Source organism: Syngnathus leptorhynchus, chromosome 13 (assembly GCF_054491065.1).
Source record: "Syngnathus leptorhynchus isolate UIUO chromosome 13, UIUO_Slep, whole genome shotgun sequence".
In the NCBI taxonomy this organism is placed as follows: Eukaryota; Metazoa; Chordata; class Actinopteri; order Syngnathiformes; family Syngnathidae; genus Syngnathus; species Syngnathus leptorhynchus.
Window position 1 is genome coordinate 7,155,264 of NC_141207.1, and position 24,137 is coordinate 7,179,400.

The window sequence follows — 24,137 nt, forward strand, 5'->3', positions numbered from 1 at the left end:
TTTTTCTCACGCGTCCCCTTGGAAGTTGGGGGGGAGCGACTACGGAAGGTCGGAGGGATGGGGCGGCAAGCAGATGAGCCCGCAGGCATCCCAGGTATGCCAGCGCTCTGCAAACGCTGGCTAAGGGGGGGTTTGGCCAGAGCCCTCCAGATGGGGATCTCACGCAAGTCATTACACAAACGCAAAATGTCGCAGTTTGTCCCACCGCGTCCAAATATGAACTCATCACAACAAAGAAGTCAGGCAGATGTTTGTGACATGATTGAAAGACTGAGCACTTTGCTCGCACATGTGCGCTACTCTCACTTTCCAGCTGTAGCTCTCCTGCTGGGGCCTTCTTCTGGTAGCTATTATGGTTGCATGTGGATGTGTGTCTGGGTGGTCCTAACCCCCCCCTAATAGTTTTATACTGTTGTGCCGCGGCGGTGCCCGAGGGTCGGTGGAGGCGGCGGGGGTTTCGCTGTGGCTCGGTCCAGGAAAGCAGACGACAAGACTAATAAAGCTTCACAGGGCCTCGGCCCATCGCTCTCAGCACTTCCTCCCCGCTGCCCTCTTTGCTCTCTGTTGCCCCCTCTGTCCAACAACACCCCCCACCACCAGTCCAGTCCTAATGGGACCCAGCTGGACTCCCACCTCGTGGACCCCGGCTCTGGCGCTCCTCGCTGTGTTCTCCCTTTCAGTCCTCGACCACAGATGGCAGCCTGGTATTCACCACCGAGGGATGTTCAGCATCCTTTTATTTTTGCCTTCCTCTTCCTCTCTGTTTTCTTCTTACTTCCCAAAGGGCGGTTTGTCCGAACTTCAGGAGTGTGACTTCTTGGGAAATATTCTCTTCCCAGTTAGTCCATTGCGACCACAGCGAGTTGTTCACACATCAGCTGCCTGAATGTGTGCCCCCTCTGTGGTGAGGTAGCGTGGGGAAACATTTGCTCCGCAGACCTCCTCGCCTTCATCTCCCCGGAGTCACACAATCGGCATGTAAACAGGGCCGTGCCAACGGGCCGTCCCCAAACTTTTATGGTACACAAGCAAAGCAAACAAACAAACTGGAGAATTTCATGCACTCTGAAGGTTCTCACAGTGCTACAAGAAGACGAAAGCCGCCAAAGTTACCTCCGTTGCCGCATTTGTCACGAAAGTTTCTTTTTCTCTGTGTGCGGCACGTCATATGAGATCATGTCAATGAGCACCGGCGACCGCCGCGTATGTCTTTGTGTCCTGACACGTAGCCGCAAACAGCGAGGACAACAATAGGGAACCAAAAAAAAAAACTGCCCTTGTCGCTCTCTCACACATGGCCGTCGTGGGATTTTAACTGTAATCACACTGAAGATAGACAGCCGTGTGCCACAACATCTTATCATTGTCAGACCATAAGTAGATGTTCACGCTGAAGAATGGTTTGGGCTCCTGCGTGTGGTCCTTCTTGTGGCTCTTGCATATGGTGTCATAATGGTTCCCGTCCATGTCTGAGATGAAAGCGAGCTGGGCGCGGCGACTTTGGCTTGCTGCTCTTGAATACATTTCGGCTGACCAGATCCGTCCCTGTGATCAAAGCGCTCATCGGGGTAGGAAAGTTGCTCTTCCTCTTTCTCTATTAAACATTGAAGAATAGAAGATTGGTGCCGGTTCTTAGTGGGAAAGATCTCCAGTCTGGTCAGACTGAGACTTTTGGGAGTGGAGTCAGAGAAGTTCAAAAATGTGCTACCAAGAGGAGTTTTGAGTGTTTTGTCCGGATTGAAGCCATGACTCTTGCCCGCCAACGCTTATGTCCACATGGAGCCCCCGGAGTGTTTATGTGCGGCAGACGCCCAGGCTAAACAGGAAGGGACAAGAGAGCGTCACTGGGGACTCCGAACGGAGACCCACGTCCACGGGACCTCTCAGCATAGATTAAGTTCGCCATCGCTCATTTGAAGCCACATCTCAAATGTGTCCGTCACCCTAAACACCTGGCAATGACCTCATGTGGGTGGTAAATATCTGTCAGTGGCGACCCGCGAATGAATTTGCGCACAGGCTTGGCAGCGTGTTGCGGAAAAGAGACGGACGCTACGCTGTCCATGCATGCTGGCTTTGAGGCAAGCTTTTCAGACAGAAAAATAAATAGCGCCAGAGGTAAGCGAGTCTGTTTGAAGTCAGAGAGCTGCCGAGTAGACTTTTGGAGACGGAAACCTGAACGCAGCCTTGTTAAGAAACGGTAATACGTGTTTGTCTGTGGCAGCAATAACACAGTTCCAGAACTCGGCTCCGTGTGTACACATGGGCCAGTGTAACCCGACGCACCCGATGATGTCAGATTAGCATTAAAACCTAAGCTAGCAAATGTGATGTCTACTATTGTTTTTTTTTTTTTTTCCGGGGGCCAACAGAAATGTAAACAGCGGAAGGTAGCGGCAGAGGAAAAATCAAAGAGCAGAGACGTTCCATGCGCGCGTATGTTTGTGTGGCGAAGGAGATGACGACATCGGCGGCCGAGCGGGCGATGAGCGAACGGGTTCTGCTCAGTGTGAAGTCGAGTCTGTCACACAAATGTCGGCCCACAAACTCACAATCGAGCACTCAGACTCCGCCGCTGGTAGGGAGACTGAGCGCCGGCCGATGGTGGTCTGCCAAGAGCTGTCAACTCCGTGGCAGCTTAAATGTTTAAGCATTGCAGCCCGGGAGGCGGAAAAGTCACAATCGCACTTGGCGTCGGATTTCACATGACACTTAAAAAGCTTTTCCGCTCGGCTTTCATAAAAGAAAAAAGAAAATCCTGATCCGGTCGGTGTTCTTTATCGAAAAAATAAAAATGGCTCCACGTGTAGAAAAAAAATACGTTTGTAGATTGTGGATTACACGGCAAAGCAACAGGTGGCACTATATAAGCCGTAACTGGGAGGTTATTTTAGATGGCGATGAATGAGCAATTTCGGAAAAGGAGGCAATGCAAAAGTAATTCTAGATTTTAGGGAAAACAACCCCCCCCACGCACACATTATTCTTAGGCTCAAAAGCAGTTTTCGTGCTGATTTAAGAAAAGAGAAAAGATTCCTACACTACTGTTAAAGAAAAAAAAAAAAACCCAACAATCATTGAAGACATCACTTTTACATTCATTGCTTTGCTCTGGTTCACCGGTGCGGCCACGATGACATTTCTCTTCGACCAAGCGAGGCTCATCGCTTCCCCTTTCTCCCTCCATCAGAGGAGGTGGTCCTCGCTTTTTACCGACGGCCGTCTTTGATCCGCCTCTCTCCTCCGCTATGATTCATCCTCCCGCCGCGTACAAAAGCCTCCCCCCTCCACACCCCAAAATGCAGCTGCATTTCAGGGCCAAGCGTCAGGCTGTTGAGGAAGGAAGACCACATAAGAGGAGCAGGGAAGCAAAGAGCGGAGAAGAGCACGGCGTTTTCACTCACCTCCGCCATCCCCGGCAAGACCCCGTCTCTCGCCAGCGCACCTCCGGGGAGGGCCTTATTCAGAGACTCACCTAATGAACACTCCTGCCCTCATTCAGCCCCACAATGGAGTCCTCCACTGCCATTGAGCGGGCTCACAATGGGGAACATCGCTCCAATTAAACCCACGAGACAATGAGCCGGGGTAGGTGAAGGGGGTGGAGGTGTGCGGGTAATATCTGTGCGCATGAGGGGTCGAGCTGGGGGGTCAGCAGGGTAATGAACAGGCCCCAACCGCCGGACCTCTTCGGAGGTCCTCTCGAGTGCTGTTGCCTCTGATGTGCTATTTGGATCAGTAAGAAGCAATTAGCTGCCCATTCCCAGCACATCCCTGATCTTTCTCCTCCCCCAGACACATGCGTTATTTGGACGGCGGGCGACCCGGTCGTGCATTTCAAACCCGAAGCGGTTTTAAAAAGGCCTTCGTTTATGTCGACAAAGAATTTAGCCGCGCGGCTTTTGGCGACAAAAGCGCGACCCGTCTCAAACAAAGCCCGCCCTTCGTTTTTAGGTGGCTTTCACAAAACTAGACAAACAATTCATGGGCTTAAAACACAAGAAACGTAGCATACGGTGATTTTGGTTTGCTTTGCTCTCGTGTCATGTTTTAAAATGGCTGCCCTCTGCGGAAAGGTCACACATCTGCAAAAGGTCTAAACACATTTGTCATAACCACCAGTGATGGGCGAAAGAAAAAAAAACAGCGGCTGGGAAATTCCGCGTATGCCTCGCGCTCCGAGACGCAGAGCTTCCATAATTCCGTATGTCTTATTATTGACGCTTTGGCTGAAAATATAAAATTCCGCCGAGACATGACATTTGACTGAGACGCGGATAGATAGCAAAGCCAACAAAGGGCAGGACAAAGGCCCGATCTGTTCCATGATAATGTCGCTCGCTCTCATGAATACGGCAGCATTGGCGGCGACCACCGAAAAGGCGTTAGTGGGTCCGCATATCTATCCGGCTTTGTTTGTATGTCGCGCCCTCAAGACTTCCATCGGCAATGTATGCGTGTCCTCACGTGTCAACTTGCGCTGTTGAGGCATTTCTGTGTCTCTATCTGCATGCGCTGGTTCCCGGCGGGGCTGAAAAGTCAATCAACAAGTCTGTCAGGGGAGCCCGACACGCTCTCTGCGCAGGGATCAATGGCCTTCGCTCCCCCCTCCCCTCCCGGGACCCTCGCTTAGCCGGTGGGGGAATCTCGAGCCACGCCAAGCTGGTTAAATCCCTCGTACTGCATTGACAGCTGACTGGAGGGTGCAGCTTTTTGTGAGTCTGAGTGTGGTCTTTATTCATGCTTCGTTGCTGCATTTGCAAGATGGCAGCCATTTTGGCTCCTATAATTAAACACTGTTTAAATGTTTATTCATCGCGACCCGTACACCAACTTGATGGTGTATTTTGTACTTTTTTTCTTCAGTTTATTTACAATAAATCTAACATTTTGTGAGATAAATGAATCAAATTTAAAGCGACATTACAAAGAAAAAAAATGGCTAAATTATTGCAGCAAATAGGATTTTTTAAAATTATTTTAGTATTTTTGAAAAAACTACAAACAAATCAAACTATTTCATTTTGACAAAATTGTAATGGCCTGTGTCACAACTTTAGCAGCTCCACCTTCATTCTCTTGTGGGATTTTTTTTGTAATTTATTTTTTTGAAGGAGCCTCTTGCTTTAAGTGGGAATCCATCTGCCCTGAATTTACTCTCTGTGACCTCGCAACCCTGACCTGTCAGTGCGGCGTTCCTTTCTACACTGAAGGCCATATTGTTGTCAACCCAAAAAGGACATAAATACCGGCTAATATTCCAAGTCTCATTGGAGTGGAACCAAGAGTTGCCGTAAATCAAACGGCGAGCATTCGAAGAGTCCCACCACTGTGCCGCTGCCGCTGCTGCCTGTGTGAGCTCTCTATTAGTGGAGGCGAGTGTGTTTTTCTTTGACTGACCCAGTGTGTCGCTCTCCACTCACCGTGGGAGGGTGGGCTTTGCTCTCTCTTTCTCACTATCCAATCCACACTGGCCAGTCCTCTTCCTCAGACCTCCATCTCTCTTCCTCTCTGGTTCCTGTGGCCTCCCGGGCCTTCCTTTAGCTGTCAAGACTGTAGAGGGACTGCCATGACGGTGAAGGGGGGGGGGCTGGTTGTTTGGAGGTGTACGGTGGGTATCGTGTTCGCTCTCTCTTTCCTACTACAGATTTATGGGGGCTCAGGCCTTCTCTAAATATTTGCCTTTCCCCCCGTACTATGGGAGATTGATGGGCTTTGATGTTGATGGGAGGGGGCACGGTGGAGGTGATTCGGGTTAGAGAATGTATGGATAGGTGAAGGCCTAGTGTAGGGCAACTCGGGTGGGGTTGCAAAAAAAAAAAAAAAATCCTAAAACCCAGTTATTGAGGGAATACCCTGATTTGATGTGCACTGCTTATACCATCAATATGGCAGCGGACATAAAACTATGAAATAAAAGCAGTCACAGTTGCCAATTGAGTGACCTTTTGGACATCTCAAGAGAGTACTTAAAAAAATGTTGCTGAACATTGACATTTATAATATTTTGACCGGCGGTACTATGTGCGTCCAAGCCACAAAACTTTCACGACGATCCCCGCTAAGCAATTTCGTGGCTCCTTTTATATTTAGAATTTTTGATGTAATATATCTTTAATTCATTTATCTGTTTACATGATTTGACAAAAGGGACGTTTTTCAAGAGGAAGTGCTCTTTTTCAGTGCATCTGTAAAAAACAAAAGTGCCCTTTAAGTGTATTTTTAGTATTATTATTATTTTGTATTTTAATATTTTTCACAATTGATTATTATTCCAAATTATTAGACAGCATCTAACCACTATAAATGACTTGCTAGTAATTTTGCTTTTGTTAATATGAGTTACATTTTCTGAACTGTTCTTGGTCCAACACGGCCAGAACAAACTCCATCTCCCCTGCCAAGTAAGCTCGCCCAGCTCTGTACGTCGAGCGAAATACTGGCAGGAGTTTTGCCAAATACCTGTTCTGCAGGGGATTTTGCCGGATAAACCTGAGCTGGCCTGCTAATAATAATTCTGTACAGAGTCAATCAAAAGTTAGAAAAACATCTGTTAGAAAGCTACCTCTTAATCTCTCCCAATCTCCTTTTGTAAATAATGGCTCTTGTATTCCCATATCGATTTCTTCATCCAGCAAAAGTTGCATCATCTAGTCTAGGAGTGTGTCTATACGTGAATGTTTTGATTGCACTCCTCCCTTTTGAAGCTAATACAACAACAAAAACAATTTAGCTTCAAATCCAATCCAATTAAATGATGCAACGTGGCACACATCTTCCAAAAGCAGCTCGTCCACCCTCTCGAGCCTCTCCGTCTCCTTTTCCACTCTTCGCTCAGTGTCAGAGAGTAAGTACTGGGGGCCCAACCTCAGCCACCCTACTGAGCAGAGCACTAAAGTGCCAGCCTGCATTTTGACTCGTGTATTTATATGCATAATAAAATGTGGCAAATGCTTGCATGGAAATGTGCAAGTGCACATGGAAAGTATGGCAGCATTGATGGGAAGCAAGGAAGTCAATCCTCTTACTTTGTATTGTAGGTTTTTCCTTTATCGGTACTTGAGCATTTATTCATCTGATGGTATTTGATTTTTACTTCTATAAAAACTGACATCGGTACTTTCCAGTCCTTTGTCAAAACAGGCATACTCATGACCCATTGACTTTAAAAAAAAAAAAAAAACTTATTTGGCGGCAAAAATGATTTGTGGCGAGTGTATTGCACTAGCCTAAAAAGCATGAGAACTTCTAGTGTTTATTTAATCTGACAAAACACCTAAGTAAATGTTGTTGTTTTTTTCATTTATTATCTAATTTAGCATTTTTTTTTTTTTACAGTTCACAACACTGGTGAAGCTTTGGGTACAGGAAGTTTTGATAGCCTAAAAGCTTGAGCCAGTGCTAGCTAGCACTTATCTTGTACATGCTACATGTAATGTTAAGTTTCAGTGCTTTTGCTACCACCCAATCACATTTAATTTATATGAAAAACTAGTTTTTACCTGTCCTTTTGTCCCTTAAATACATTTGAGTCTGTACTATTTGACTATAATGTACTATTAGCGAAAAGAGTTGTATCAGTGCTACAATTGCCAACGTTATTATTCTACCCAAATATCTGCTCTCCTAAATAAAGATTATAATCGCTTTTGCCACCTCTGCCCTTACACACAAACACACAGTCCAGCCCTGGTTCCCATTTGCCTGCCTCCTCCCCAGACAGCCATTGCTCCAAAGCAGCGCCACTTTAGTGTCGCAGAAGGCAAAAAGATAGGGGCAGAAAGGTCACTCGGGTGACAAACGGTCAAATTCGCAGGAAACTCCCAAGAACATTCTTCCTCAAATTATGCTATTAGCCTGCTCGCGGTGGGGGGAACAGAGAGTGAGAGCAAGATGGCGGAAGAGGGAAACAAAAACAGGCACGGCATGAATGTGTTGGGGTGGAAGGAGGGGTCTTGTCTTAAAACAACAAAAAAGAAAGAGAAAGGAACTTTGTAGCCATTTGGCCTCTTGCTTTCGAGCGGAATGTGGTTTGGTGGCATTTACATGTTCATAGTGATTTATTGGAGTTGGCACCCCCCCTTGCTCCCCTTGTGTTCCAGTGCAGTCCTTTCCAAGCCAGAAAAAGGCCCTAAGCCCAAGGAGACAGTAAGCCTGAAGTATTCTCCTTCTCCTCCTGCACCTGTTCCTCATGCTGGGGAAAGGACAGCCGCAAGCCTCGCTGACAGTGTGAGAGTGTCAATCTGATAATGTTTTTTTTTTTTTTTTTTTTGGGTGGACAGGCTACACAAACCAGAGGGATTTTTTTTTTCCCCCCAGTGTTTACCGAATAAATTATGTATCTAGATTATTTGACAGTAGTTGTCTGAGAGGCTACATTAGCTGTTTGGTAAATTGAATAACAGTATAAAACTTATCACTGTCGTAGGGCAGAATTCTCGTTCCGCAAAAATCTAACTCTTAAATTGGCGGGGGGGGGGAAATATAGATATACATCTCTGGAACTCAATGTGTCAATCTGTAGATCTATTTATACAGGTAAGTAAAGCGATTCCATGTTCCATTTCTATTGTAACACTTTCCCTCCTTTTGCTTCGAGTATAACCCTTGTCCTCTTAACCCAGCCATAATTCGAGGAACTGCCGTATGTCAAAAATTTCAGCTCTAAACGCCGGTTGCCCTCTGCCAGCTTTCCCAGATGGGCTATGACTTTACTCGGAAATGATTGCAGCGGGAATAAGTCCAGTTATTAAATAATAAGCCCTCTACTTGAGCTAAGAGCCTCCGTACTCTGTCATTTGAGGTATGGCTTTGCTAACTATAGCCGCCGACGGCTGGAAGAAAATACCGTGACGGCGACACAAGGAAGGACTCGAGCGTACGTAACGGTTGCTGGAAACTTGCTGTTTCTCACTCATCCATGAGAGGGAGAGACAAAGTTATTTCTGTTGTGCCAGAAAACATATTGTACCATGAGTGTGTGTGTGTGCCTCGACAGCGGTTGGTACGTATATACAGGAAACCACAGAAAGCTAACATTTACTCCCATAAAAAGAGAGCAAGTTTTGCTCCACCTGCCTCGAAAATCACAAAGCACGGCGGTCAAAAGAAAATAACCAGTGATCTCTACGTCCACCGCTATCTTTATAAACTGTCTGACCCCTTGTGTGTGTGTGTGTGTGTGTGTGTGTATATGTAAGAAAGAGATTAGACACTGTGAGTCATAGTAAGACTGTAGGTGATTGGTCAGGAAGTGGTCATGTTATTATCTTTAATTGAGGCGTAATTGTAGCCCTGAGTGTGCCGTACTGTACGCGCTAGTGTGTGTGTGTATGTGTATCTTTCGACGTGTCTGTGTTTTTGTTTAGGTGGGGAGGGGGTCACATTGAGAGTTTGAGCTTGCTTTGATTAAAAACAAAACAGAGTCAAAGCTGGGTTTTAGTGGGCAGCAGTTTAAATGGCGGGTGTCCGTTTGTGTGTGTTATCTTTTGGTGGCTTATTATTGGTTGTTAACAATTTTTGACTTGATTTTTTTTTTTTTTTACTTTTAACATCCACCGGTTGAGACACGACCAGCCTGGATGAGTTACTTTCTTGGTCGAATATAAAAGTTACAATTTGTGTGTATCCAGTGTCTTCCTGTGTATTATTTATATACAACCCTATTTTGGCCAGGTTTTTTTTGTATTATGTTTATATCCATTTTTAAATTCTCACTGCTAGAGTCAGCATTTTTTACTTAAAGGAACCCTACTAAACTGTAAATTCCGAGCTTTATTGTTGGCTCTGAGACTTTATTTTTTGGAGCAAGTGAATGTGTAAACATTCCAGAGAGAGAAATGATGCACATTCTGCTCAGTGAACCTCAAACAATACGTCAACAACAATTTCAAGTTGAGACAATGGCTTCCTTCCTCGAGGGCGGTTTTCAAACTTTTTACACCAAACTTTGCTTTATACACAATAGCGTAGCGTGTCAAAATGATCCAAGTCTGAGGTTTATTTTGACTTAAAATCATCACTGTGTCGTTTTCTACCAATTTTATACATGAGCTCAATAGCATTACCTCTGGAGTGATTTCTCTACTCTCATGCTTCCCCCCCCCCCCCCCCCACTAAAGTGGCAAGGAGTAGCTCACCTCCCTTATTTCTTTGTGCCTGCTTCGACCCCCGGCCCTCTACTCGCTCTGGATATCTGATGTGTTCTCAACCACTCTGAGCATGGATCTAATTGAGGGCAATCATTCAGGTAAAAAGCCCTCGACAATGATGCTGCCCCCATCATGTGTGTGTGTGTGTGTTCATGTTTTCTCCTACTTGTGTGTGTGTGGTACAAGATGTTTGGGGTGCTTTTCTTTCCTCGTTGCTGGCCAACCCCACCACCTCTCCTCCTTTCTAAAATGTTGTACTGACCCCGTCTACCTTAATATTGCCCCAGCAATCCTTTTGTGGTGTAGAGAAGAGGCACTGAGAGAGCGAGAATGTGACATGGAGAGAACCGGAGAGGCAGGTCTGCTCCTGTTGTTGACTAGCACCATTGTTTTGGACCTCTGGGGAGCACCTCCTTAACACTAGGAGGCTCCAAGTGCTCCACTTTTCACTCCTTTTAGCCCCACCCAAGCCTGCTCTGACCCCCGCACTAGCGAGCCCCATCCCCATGTCAGGTCCTTAGAACCTGAAAATGTTGCATGTTAGAAAATGGAAAAAAAAAGATTTATGTGGTGAGTGTCCCACAACCAGCACTGACCTTGTATATTCATGAATGCAATAGATTTCAGGTTATTATTTTATATGTAGAAAATTCAAACTATTCTTTAAGCTTTTCCGAAAAAAATATTAAAAAAAAAAAAAAGAAAAATATATAGAACATTACAAAATTTTAAATTCTAAAATAAAAAATATGCAAAAATATTTAAATATGAGATTTATAAAATCTTATATTTTCAATTTTTAAATTTGTTTTGTTCTAGCGAGTGAGTTAAGTGCGCTCTTAAGTTGAGTACTGGTACTGTACATTAAAGAGAGCTGGCTCAAGCTATGCGTCCACACCCTCATCTAATTTATTTATTTCTTTTTGTACACATTTACAGGAATCTAAAACCTTCGGGGAATCCCAAATTATGTGTGGAATTGCCAAAGTACGGCAAACTGATCAAAACAAATCAGAAGAATTATTTGCGAGATGGGGAAAAACGTCACTTGAAAGGTAAGTGATACGTTTTGACTTTATGATGTGTTTACATGCCTTCACATGCTGGATGGACGTAAGCGTCCTGGGAAAAGCTTCAGCATCTTTGCGTTAACACATTTTATTGCTCATCCGGGCCCCTAAGCACAATTCAATTTGGTTGTCCAGACTACTGTTGAGTGATCCATTTTGCACCACTTTGATCCTTACGGTGTCCATGTCCACTTCTTCACTTTAGCCCCTCCCCCTTGACGCTTCCTACCGATGTTTAGTGTCTCTCTGAGGTATTGCGGCATTCGCCGCAGCTCTCTACTCACCCACAACTCTTGCTAGTTTTGACGTGGCTGGGAGTTCAGAGGTCACCCGCTGACCCTGAATCCTCTAACTCTGCCTTCATGTTCGTCGCTCCATCGGCCCGACTTTTTGAGGGACTGTAAAGTTGCTCCCATGTGACTACTGTTCACTTGATTTTTATGTGTTTGTCCGCAAGGGCAGAAAATGGGAAATGAAAAGGTGGAATGCACAGCAACTGGAGACAAAGCACCACTTTGGGACTTAAATATACTATCGCCAAATACAGACCTTTAGAAACTTTTTATAGCTTAAGGCCAACTGATATGGATTTTAAGAGGTCACATTTTTGGCAAAAAATAATTCAATAATAGATGAATCAGCCAATTTAAAAATACATGAGTAAAAATTGGCCCAATAAAGACATGAATATGTCAGGCAGGCAGAATATATAATTTTTATATACATTTTAGAATATTTTGCGCTATTGTACAAGAGAGAAACATCTGACAAATTTTCCCCAGATTTTTATTTTGGTAATGTTTGGATGTCATTATTTTACATTTCAATGTGTTAACATGTAGCCATTTAGATATTTTTCAATATATGGTCATGTGGCAGTGGCAATTATTGCATCGAATCTCACGATTTTATCCCACACGCGAGTGGAGAGTTGTCGTGACGAGTCGCTTTGCATCACTTTTTGTTGTGTTGAGAACGCGCGGGGGTCTGTTTTCGCAATCCGACCCCTCTTCACAATCAATTACGGTCACCAGCTCGCTCCACTTGCCGCCTGGGCTCTCCGCAGCACCCAGCACACTCGCAGGCCAAACATTAGCATAAGTAAAACCTCTACTGACAACTCCCTCCCTCTATATTTCTCTCCCTTCTCATAATACCCCTTTCTAGGCCTCCCTCTTTCGCAATCTCTCCCTTGTTCTTTGTCAATATCGGACTCTCCATCATCCCCTTCCCGCTGTCCCTCTGGCAGGGAAAAACGTCATTGTCATAGAGAGAGGGATGACAATAATGAAGCGGCCGCAAATCACACTGATTGTCGGTGGCGGGCCCGCCGGATGGCGAGAGGGCTAATGTAATTGTGCGAGCCCTTGTCGCCGTTGATACGGGCTCTTCAAAAGGTGGGGTGATTTAGCTAAAAGCTATCTCCGGGCCAAGTAATTAGACACGGCATTAGCGCGGGCGCCACACGGCGCAAAGGTTTCATCACGCCACTCTGGGTGTTAGTCAAAGCGTTAAAAGGGAACGCGCCGTTCCGGGGGCAATTTGGACGCCTCTTTGGACCGGGCGTGTTTTCTGTGGCGCATCACCGGCCCATTGCTTGTTTCGCCCAACTGACACGGGCCATCCAAGATGGAATTGAGGTAGCGCAACACACTTGACTTTGCCAAAGCAGCCAATGTTCCCTCATCTCCCGCTGTGACTCGGTGCTCCCCCCCATTAAATCAATTAGAGCTATCCGACACTCAGCCGACAACAGACGGGGGCAGACGAGAGGCAGGCACTGTGCCCTCCCTGTACTCCAGTGGCATTCTAACCTAACGCCCATGGGAATTGGGGTTGGAGAGTGCTGGATTGTTGGCTTGTACTCACTTTTGGAAAGATGCCTTTTCCTGAGTGTCGTTTACATTGGAGGATTTAAAATGAATAACAAATTTGTTCCGTGTTTGTACGCAATAGAAGCATTGGATAGTTACTGGATGTCTATGGCAGAGATGGACTGGCCATCTGTTGTGAAGGGCAGCTGGTCACGCATTATTTATTTGTTTTTTTTCCCCCCCATCATTTTACCACATGAAATTTATTTTCCAAATATCTAGTCAACTTCCTCCACTATTGCGGACAATTCTGGCTGCTACGATATCAATCATTAGAGCGTCCCCGTTTGCGGCTGCCTCGGTTGTCAACGGGCAGTTAAAAAGTCGATGGCGGCAAATTAAGTCTGACTTAGTGTTTTTGTTGTAGCTAGGTAGGAGCTGCGATTGTTTCAAGGACTGTGGAGGTTGAAGTTGAGGCCAAGTAGAAAGCACTAAAAATTCCTCCTGAAAAAGCATCTCTCGTTCCTTCTCCTCTGCTCTCCAACACCCCCCTCTCCCCTTTCTCACCCTGCTCACCCCTGTCTTTATGGGGACACCAGACTCCCCGGCAGTTTGTTTTAAATTTGACCATGCAGATGTTTCTACGGGTGACTGACTTTTATCGTCTAGAAAAGATTATATCAGCTTTCCTCAGGATTGTGTTACTGTATTCAAAAAATGACTGAAGTGGGGGGAGGCTGGAGTGCAATGGGAAAGGGAGAAGGGTTAGGCAAAAGAGCATTTTGGAGCTTGCCGTACCTATTAAGGTTGTATCTTTAGGCACCGCCATTTTAAAAATCTCCACCCTTTTTCTTCATTTCTGAACGAGTCCAAACATTTAGCGCCATCCCATCCATAAAACTGTCGACTTTGTTCGTAAGCAAAAGTTGCCTTGGTCAGAATTATTTTTGGACTATCTGACACTGAATGCCCTCCATTGTGGTCTTTTGTTTACTGCAATGCTTCTTCTCTATTGTTGCCTCGGCACGATGTGATGTTATTTCAACGATCGCCATCCACCCTACGTATTCCGCGTATGGAAACATAAGCCAGACCGGGATTTAAACCGCTCGGGCGATGGAAACACAAAGGCAAGACGGGCATCAAATACAACCGCGCCTATCGTTTATCTGTTATCTCATGTCAGACGGCCTGCTTCCGTTTCGGCGTCATGATGAATCTATTAGGCCTTTCATCCGCCCGCTCGCAACGGCCAAAGCCCATCAACAGCGACTTCTAATGTTTCCTTATGAACATACGCAGAATAACTATATTTGAAAGATTAAAGAGATGGAAAGCGGCCATCGCGTCTGGCTCGTACTGCGGATCCAAATGATTTTAATCAGACGTGAAAAGAGGGTGACGTCGAGTTTTTTTTTCTTCCCGCATAATTTTGGCTAGATTTGTTTTGAAAAGGGATTCCTGAATGTGTTCGTTAAACCTCGAGCTTCTGTTACACCCAAGTTTTTAAATACGCGCACGATCCAAATAGCCGCTTGAACTCGGACACCCTGACTGAATTAATCAAATGAAATAATAAAAAAATAAAATGAGAAGAAAATGCAAATGTAACTGCAATTTTAAACGCCAGCAAATTTTAAGACTGGATTGGAGGAGCTGTTTAGATTTTCTGATGAGTCAAACCATTCTCTTTTTTTCTCCTTAAGCTAAAATAGTCTTCACTGTAGAGTAAATGAAACAGTTCCTCGGAACAACGGTACTATTTCATTGGCAAGCCGGCAGGAACGGCAGCGCCGGCTGGGGCTAATTACAGTTGAGCCTAAATGTCCCTCAGTTCCAATTTTCGTTCTGGCACATGTAGCACCATCAAAACAGCTCATGACTTTGGCCCTCCACTTACTTGCATTATGAGAGGAAATTGGGCTTAGCGCTGGCAAATTTCCTGCTGCTTCGGCCGGCTGCCGCTGAGGAAATACGCTGGAAATGTTAGGACAGTGACTGCATTGCGTGTGTGTGTCCGCGTTGACTGACGGCTCGCCTCCAGGCATTCGGGTTACTTTGGTGAAGGCTTCGTTGGACATCAGAGGAGATTTTAAACACCCGTTTACCTTTCCTGAAAAAAGAAAAAAAGTAAATGAGGATATTACCGCATACATCACGAGGTCAGGAAGCCACAAGACTGAATTGGATTTTCATATTTTAATTGGTCAGGTTTACTTGATGTTTAGTGATGAATATTAATAAAGAGACATTAGTTTGTTGAGGCACCGCAATTAGTCCATTGAATTGAATAGCTTTAAAATGATGTACAGGAGGAACTAATGAAGTATCTCGGTGATGCAGCGAGACAACATAAGGACGAGAAAAGCAAAAAAAAGTCGTCCTTTTGTGGCTGCTTCTTCTGCCACCAGCGCTTGAAGTCGTCCCTGCTTTTCCGCCATTGTTTGGCAAGTTGAGATCGGTACTTTGTAGTCATGTCACATGCAGAACCCGACGTGATTGTCTCCCGATAGATGAAAGGGGGCATCTCTGCCCTGAACTTTGAGTGGCTCCTATCTTTTTATCGCGTTCTCTCGGCCCCTCCAGGCTACTCAGAGATGAGGAAGATGGCAGGCGGGGGAGACAAAGAGCCTGCACCTCCGCCGCCGCCTCGCCTTCCCTTTGTAGCGCCGTCGCTGTTAGTCGCAAATGATTATGCCCTGCCGACTGGCAACCAAGTGACGCTATTTGTCAGTAATAGCACGGTAATCAGCGTCAATCTGCGCCGGGGTCCAAATATTGTTCACACCGTGTGCCCCCTGCGTTTTACATACGCTTATCATACGATATGATTCACGTGTTGCTGCCGTCTTCTCCGTTCTGATCTTGTTTATACATTGACTCCAAGTATGATAGGCAGCGTAGGCAGCGTATACATTCGTCCAACATAAACATCCTCTCGATGCTATATTCTAGCTCTCGTCTGAATAAACTGTCGATCGTATAGCACTTGCCGCATTAGTTTGACTGCCGAGCAGTTCCCGAGAGCATCAAAGGAGAGTAACACGGATTGAATTGAATAGAACCTCCATTATTATCTGTAGCGCTCGTTCTTGTTAGCGTCACGGGCGCAGGGCGAAGGAAGGTGGAGTACAAAGACAAAAGAAAACCCATTAAAGTTCACACTTGTGGACAGTAAAGAAATATGAGACAGATATGCTAACACAGGCTAACCGTTGACTGTAAAAGTGGGCTAATTAAGCTAACTCTGCTAACTAGTCTACTAATGTGATGAATGTCAAGTCAAAGTTTATTAATCGATGACATCGTTGATGTTTATTCGTCGGTATACAACACTCCCTGACTTTACCGACATGGAAACAAGTAAAAGCTACTGATTCTATTGTAGTTGTTATAAGCTAATAAGCTAGCCTTGGCCATGTTTTTCCATTCAACAGGCTAAGATCATTTTTAGCCTTTATTTACTTTATTTGTCCCACACAGAGAAATTCCGGTTGCTTCATTATTTCTTGCGGAAACGTGGAACTGCAAATGTTGAGTAAACATTTCAACTGGATTGTGTACCGGGGTATACATCGTGGAGTTATGGGGAAAAAAAATAGCCTTAGCTTTAGCCACCGTGTTAACGATTTTACACAAGACGTTTGAATGACTTTCCCAGAAAGATTAACCAAACTCCCAGGTTTTAAATGCATTAAAGGCAGTGAGGCAGTGATTTTCGCTGAAGTGTTTCAGCCATTTTTTAATCTATGGAAATGTATGACACAGATGAAGTGCAATTGTAAAGAGGGACTTTCACCATTAAAATCTTTCAAGTGTTTGTTGCGGCAGGGAGCAGCTCGAGAAAAGGGCCGTAATCACCGCAGGTTCACCTCGCTGATGACGGGGAGGGAATTAATTTAGCGCGGGGAAAAACAAATTACAGCTCCACTCGGCAGCGCGCCCTGTCACACAATAGCATATATAAATATTTGATCACGGGTGATCCAGGTTACCAGAGGTTTAGTACATCTCCATTTACACAAGGGCCCGCTCTCCACCCCGCGGCCTCTGCGCCCCTCTCGCTCGTCCTCCTGATGAGTGTCCTCTCCTTCACCTCCCCGTCTTCCTCCTCGCATCGTGTATTTCTCCTCCACGTGAACTCCCACTGTCTCTTCAAGCGACTCATTCAGTTGTTAACTACACTGGTGAGAGGAAGAGAAAAAAAAAAAAAGTTCCTCAGTGTCTTAATCCTCCCTGACGCTGACGTATCACTTGTTGAGAGACAGTGTCGAGTACACCGTGAAAAACGGGATTCAGCTGAAAATGTCACGCTGATTTATGTACTGATGTGTAAATCAAGTTTTGGCTGGGGGAGTGAATGTCAGGGGAGGGGGCAGGCGTACTGTGCAGCCAACCGACTTGGTTTTCCTATCCGTAGTAAAGATCCTGTTGGATATTTTGAATTGCAATAAATTAGCTGAGGAGAAAATACGGCCTTTGTTATTTTAGCTTCCTCTTTCACTTGCTCCCCAGCTCCACCATAAAAACAAGCCTGTGTGATACTATATAATAAGGAATAATACTGTTAAAAAAAAAGAAAAAAAAGAAAAGGTGCTTGTAAAGAAATACCTTCACATATAGGTCCCCTGGACATGCCGTGTGTGGCCCACACGTAGGATAGCTGAAGTATTCACCTGAGCAATGTTGTGTTTATTTTGAATGTCATCTATCTCTGTGTGTGTGTGTGTGTGTGTGTGTGTGTGTGTGTGTGTGTGTGTGTGTGTGTGTGTGTGTGTGTGTGTGCGTGTGCGTGTGTGCGTGTGCGTGTGTGTGCGCCACTTGACGGACACATGTGCCTCTCACTCACCTCATGCGTTCTGGCGTTCGCAGGTACAGACTGACAGTGTTTGCACGTTAGGGGAAATTTCAACAGAGTGGCTTATTTTCAACACAGCTTCTCTTTCAAATTGGAAACCTTAGATTCAAAGTGAACTCCAGGAGAACCTTTATACCCCACCGCATTGTTTTTGTCGAGCCTTTGATGCTTTCGGTTTGCAGCGGAACCCCCAAATTGTTGTGCGGCTGTTGCATGATTTCATCTTTTTAAGCCTGACTGATACAAGAACTTTCAAATAAGAGTCAAAAGTGAATTTCCTTCATCGGTCCTGCTCTCTTTTAATCTAAACTGGTTACATTTCTTAATCAAAATCAAAATCCAAAATAAATAAAAATACTAAAAAAAGAAAACACTTGTGAACTGATTTTGCTAAATACCTTTCGAATGATAAAAAAAATCTTTTGAATTTTTTGTTTTGTTTTTAAATCAAACAATCCCTATGAATGGAATGACCGGGAATTGATTCTCAAAAGCAACGTCTCTCTCTAAAGTCAGCTGCAATTGGCGCCATCTTAAGTACGACCCAAATGAGCATAAGCACTATACGGCACGGATGGATAGAAATGAGGATCCAATGACATATTGTTACATATTACTCCGAAGTGATCCTGCAATTGTACAATTAGCAGTTGGCAAAAAAACACGGAGGCAATTAGCTATGCGGCCGAGCGCAGTGATGAGCATAATAGGCATGCGAGGCCCACGCTGACAGCCAACAGCGGCCGCACGTGCCTGCCGCGGCTCGGCTGCGATGAGGCTCGTGCTCTAATGAGAGGGATTTAATAGATTTACAGCGGCGGTGCAGTCCTGAGCAACCCGCAGGCTCCCTCCTGGCATGCTCGGAACATCTGTAATAACTGCCGAGCTGCCTCCATGTTAACTAGAAAGGTCTGCTCGATGAGAACAGGTCGCAACCTTGACGTCGCGCTCTGTAGAACGCAAATAGAGACATCTCATATGAGAATGATCAACTCGATTTGTTGTTTTACTTGCCGATTATGCGCGTCTGTATTTTTGTATGACCGATCTGCTGACTTTGTGGAATAGGCTTGTCTTTAATTGCTACAATGGAATCCAATTACAAGGGAATATTTTATTTTTGAGCTCTGAAGGTAAAATAAATTTTTGTTTGAAATAAAATAAAATAAATATAGAAAGAAATAAGAAGAAATAAAGATATAAGAAAAGAAATAAATATATTTAAAAAAAAAATGAAATAAAAAAAAGCTTTTCAGGCCTGGCTACTTAGTAGCAGCTGTCCCCGGGTCACACGTTGACCCCAACTGTGTCGATCAATAGCCCAGGTCTGCTAATTTCTTGTTAATATGTTCATTGATCAAGTCTCCTCTGGGAGCAGAGTGGCAAATGGCACTAGGCCAACTCAAATCCCCGTGCATCATCACATCATAAAGTAAAATGACCCAGTCTTCAAGATGTCAATAATTGAGGGAATATATTAGAGCTTTAACAATTCATATTTAATACTTTGCCATTGTTAATAGTGAATTAATTGCAGCCATTTCCATTTACAAACGGATTTTATTTCAACAGGCGCAATTTGACGTATTTGACCCAAATAGAAATACTGCTATTGGCTAAAAAATTCACCCATTTGTAGTGCTCGTTCTGAATTATGACACAAAATGCCACCAAGACGCTGCCTAAATAAGGAAGTAGTACAGAGCTAAGTTTAGCCTGGGTTGTTAGTGAACGTTAGAGAGCCTTTGTCACGTGTGCTCATTTTTTTGTATTAGACCATGTTAGCAATTTCACTCATTGATTTATTAGCTACTAATTTATAAACATGTACTAGCTGTTCATTTACATTTTAAATTTAGACATTCTATTATTAGTAATGATTTTTGAATTAGAAAAATCCCCATCTGCTCTTTTCTACACCTAATCCCTAATTAGATCAATTGTTAATAGTTTCCCAGTGAATAACAAACCTTCAGTTCTATCCCATCTGTCCCACATATCCGGAACCTCATCTGATTGTGATCAATTACATCCGATAGGAAACTGCGGTTGGCAAAACCGAGAGCGCGTATCAAGTTCAGTCGATCCATTTTCCCTCGCTGGCTGCTTTCCTCGCAGACTCGGCGAGAATTTGAGGACAAAAGCAACATTTAGTGTCCGCTTGTTTATTCCTCTGCTCGCTCTGTATTTATTCACTCCTGTCACTCATCTTAGCCCACTCCCCCCCTCCACTCACTCTTTTTCGCCGGCGGCTTCTCCCTCTCGCACGGCCGCTGCCCGACGGCGCTGCAGCACTGAGCTCGAGAAAAGATCTGGGTGACCATCTGCAAGCGATTATGGCGGCGCTGCAGCCACCCAGAAACTCAGTGACGGATGGGGATCTTGTATTTATAGCTGGGGTAATTGGCAACACTCCGACACACATAACACACACAATAAATAGACACTCCAAAGAACACACTGGAGGCACAGTTTGTGTTTGGACGTCACGGAGACGGGCCTCACAGGAAGTAGGAAAAGGTGCACCGGCAAGGCGGCATGCGTGTGAATCAAAGAGTGCTGGCATGGAAAGACAAGCAAAGGTGGAAGCGTCTTTTGCGTCATTTATTTGCACAAACTTGTTACGATATGTGCGTTTTGCATTTTATGACGCGATCCGTCAGCTGTTTTTTTAAATGCTTTGATTTGCGATCAAAAATTGTGATAGGGTTGCCATGTTTTTACCCCTTCTGATACGTCAACATAAACAAAATACACAGCTTACTTGTGCTAGCTTAATGCTAATAGCTAATGAATAGCATTATCATGTTTTTACCCCTTCCAGCACTGATACGTCAACAAACAAAAATATACAGCTAGCTAGTAACATGCATATATTATTTATCCTCTGAGTAGAACTACCATCACTGCGAGTTACTGAGACATTTTCAATCAAAGTTGATGTTCAGAGGCCATACTTGAAGCCATCACCGCGTTGAACATGGCCGCCTGTCTCGGCCCGTCGGCGCGTCATCAAACCTACATGCGAAAAGGCACCGAAACACATCTGCCTCTTGTTAGGTGCCATAAATGGCTGCCATGTGCTGCGCTGATAAATAGTCCAGTCTATTTATTGGAGCGCAACAAATTGGCTACAAACGCGGCGACAAGGAATCGAAACGTCATAAATACCACCGACGGCGGCGGTGTTGAAATGTTGACATGTGCGACAGGTATTTTACAAGGCGTTTTGCTCCTTTCCCTTTTTTTTTTTTTTATGTGCATTTCTTTTCGGGCGCTTTCTTCTTTGACGCTTGTTAAAAAGACGGCGGTACAATGGCACTCGGGCGCTGAAACGGGGTTCGGGGCCCTGAAGTGGCGAGCCGCCACTTGAGAAGGATAAAGAGACCCGCTCGCAGGCTGGCACTCGTAAGATGGAATTCCTGAATGGATTGGCAACGGGCGAGTCCTAAACCCCCGTGTAATTACATATTTGGACTTTATCAGGGTTTATACGAAAATGCGCAAGTTTCCCTACCCTGGTGGTCCTTAAACACATCCATATGTCTCGCATGTTTCCATTTCTGCACCTCCCCTCTCCTTCCCTTCCGTCTTTCTCTCTCTCGCTTTCTCTCTCCCCTCTCTAGCTTCCTCCTCGTTTTGCTCCGTGACAAATGTTTGCAGAACAATATGGCCCTTCGCGCCGCCGTTTTCTGCGTTTTTGTTCCGTTATACTCGCCGGCTGTTGGTTTGTGAGCAAACAGAGGAAGTCGAAACCTGTTCGGGTCACACTGACTGCAACACACACATGCACACAATCTGGGGAGGCCTTCTCGCGTGTGGGCTCTCTCTCTGTCTCTCTGTCTCTCTGTCTCTCTGTCTCTCTGTCTCTCTGTCTCTCTCGCTCTCTTTCTCTCTGTCTCTCTCTCTGTCTCTCTGTCTCTCTCACTGTCTCTCTCTCTCTCTCTCTGTCTCTCTCTCTCTCTCTCTTTCTGTCTCTCTCTTTCTGTCTCTCTTTCTTTCTGTCGCTCTCTCTTTCTGTCTCTCTCTTTCTGTCTCTCTCTCTTTCTGTCTCTCACTCATTCTCCCCGCTTGAGAAAAATGATCTGTTTTAAAACACGTGCTAAATATTACCATATTTACATTTTCTTGTTTCAAAAAGGCAGCACAGGGGGGCGTGTGCTCTCGATTTTTCTTAAACCCCCCCCCCAACTTCTCGCTAACTCCCCCCCCCCTAAGTGGGAAGGTCTCTGTCCGAGGTTAGGCCCCGTTTGAAACTTTAAACCTTTTTCATGCTTATTTGTTTTATGATTCTGCAGGACACCGTGTTTACACTGAGAGTGCAACATCTGGATTAGATAATTTGTTGGGAATTAACTGAGCCCCAAATGCTTATCCAGCTCATCTGATTACATCTGTTTGAACTTTACCGCTCTTTCTTTTTTTTTTTCTTCCTCCCCATCATTCAATTTTTTTTCTCTCCAGCTAACTCACCGCCATTCTCCCGCTGCTACACTTGCAGTTTCCTAAAATGATTGAGACATTTCAAGCCAGCTCTCCCGTGTTACTCAAATATTTACCGACACTTTATGGAATCGGTATTTTTTTTTACTAACGCCTCACCATTTTATCTCTCTCACTGTTGTGAGTTGGCTTGCCTGAATCTTTAAGCCCACTGTGAAGGCTAAATGCTTCTGTCCATGCTGTCATTTTCAATTTGGACTCCGACAAGAGTTCATTTGACACCCATGTAAAGAGTTTAAAAAAAAAAAAAAAAACTTGAATTATTTTTATTTATTTTTTTTTTTACTTGACTTCCCTTTTAATATTTGCATAGAGTTTTTTCGGACTATCAAACCTCCCCTCTCTCCTCTCTTCGTGCCTTTCTCCCCACGCTCCGATCCATCACAAAGCTTCTCCGTCCCCTAATCTCTCCATCCTGCTGTGATTCCATCACTTGCAGCGGAGCCACGCAGAAAGATTAGCCGAGGACTCTGCGAACGACAGATGTGTCCAACGCGTGATTTGTGTGTGTTTTATTGACTCTGGCCATCTGTTAATACAGTTGACGGTTCCTCCTCTTTTGTTTGTTGATGTGTGCAGACAGCGCCGCTCGGCGCCAGGAGAAACATACGGCCCAGGAGAGGCCGGAGATAAAGAGAGTGGAGCGGGAGCACCCGGGCTAATATTTTATAAAAGAGCTGCTGGTTTAAGTGTTAACCTGCGACCTGCCCAGAGAAGCGAAGCATTTGTTTTAGCTGGCGCCTTTTGTATTCAAGTGCGGCGAGCGCGAGCCGTGTCGGTTGACGAATGAGTCTCAGATGTTTCAGAAAAGAGCTTGAATTCCTCCGCCCGGAGGAAAGTGAGCGATTGCTCGGGATACGTGGAATTCCTCGCGTGGTAGCGCTTGCTAGGTTTTAGCCGAAGGCATGCGAGTGGCAGTTGGTTGGCGGCATTCCTCGGAGTGTCCGCTTGCGTGTGTCAGTGTGCGCTTGTATACGTTGTGAGAAAACGACGATGGCACGCCACAGTTGTTGTCTCGCGTTACTACTCGTCTTTTTTTTTTTTTTTTTTTTTTTTTATAAACGTTAAGGGGCATGACACATCCCCTTAGCGGTTTTCACTTCCATGGAAGCAATGGAGCTTAAAACCGGTCCATTAGGGCTGGGAATTGAATTGTAACAATAATATGAAACTGAAGAGGAAATTCAAAACATTGTGGTCGTTAACCAACGTAGTCAGAACGCAGTTTATTGAAACAAAGAAAAGACTATCAGCCACTGGTGGCGCTAAGATTTTTTTTACCCAGGGGGGCCATGGGGATGTCCCCCCCCCCCCCCCCCCCCCCCCGTCTTACTCTGCCAATGCTAACAGTGAAAACAATGACAATAAAAAAAAATGGAAGGATTGATGAATGTATATCACCATAAATCACATTGTAATTATTTCCGGTAATCCCTGACTCACAAAATAGTCTCCCGGACAAAATTCCTGCGGATATACTCCCTAAACAAAGTCTTTCCAGAAGTCGAGAGGAAGTTGTTGTGTATGCAGAACCAAGTCCAACAGCAATTTGCATCCATTTTCACTTCCTCCACATGTAATAACAGCTCTGCCATGCCTAAAAGGTGAGAGAATTACATCGTCACGCTAAAGCGCCTCGCTCAGCAAGGATTACATCACTTAGTTAGCGCGCTCTGACTCATTTTATCTGCTGCCAACGCACTCCAAGTCCTCCGCTCTTCCCGCCAGCCGCTTTGCCATG

The 24,137-nt window shown here is 45.0% G+C and overlaps 1 long non-coding RNA gene across 9 annotated transcripts in view; it reads left to right on the top strand.

Moving 5' to 3' along the window:
- The window catches only part of LOC147047239 (uncharacterized), an 89,395-nt gene that overhangs the window by 11,257 nt on the left and 54,001 nt on the right, over positions 1-24,137 (top strand). For 8 of the 9 annotated variants that reach the window (XR_015067925.1, XR_015067926.1, XR_015067929.1 and 5 more), the window contains one exon: positions 11,091-11,206. This is a non-coding gene — a long non-coding RNA (uncharacterized LOC147047239). Of the gene's footprint in view, positions 1-10,121; positions 10,250-11,090; positions 11,207-24,137 lie in introns of all 9 variants that reach the window. The other variant, XR_015067930.1, reaches the window with a different exon arrangement.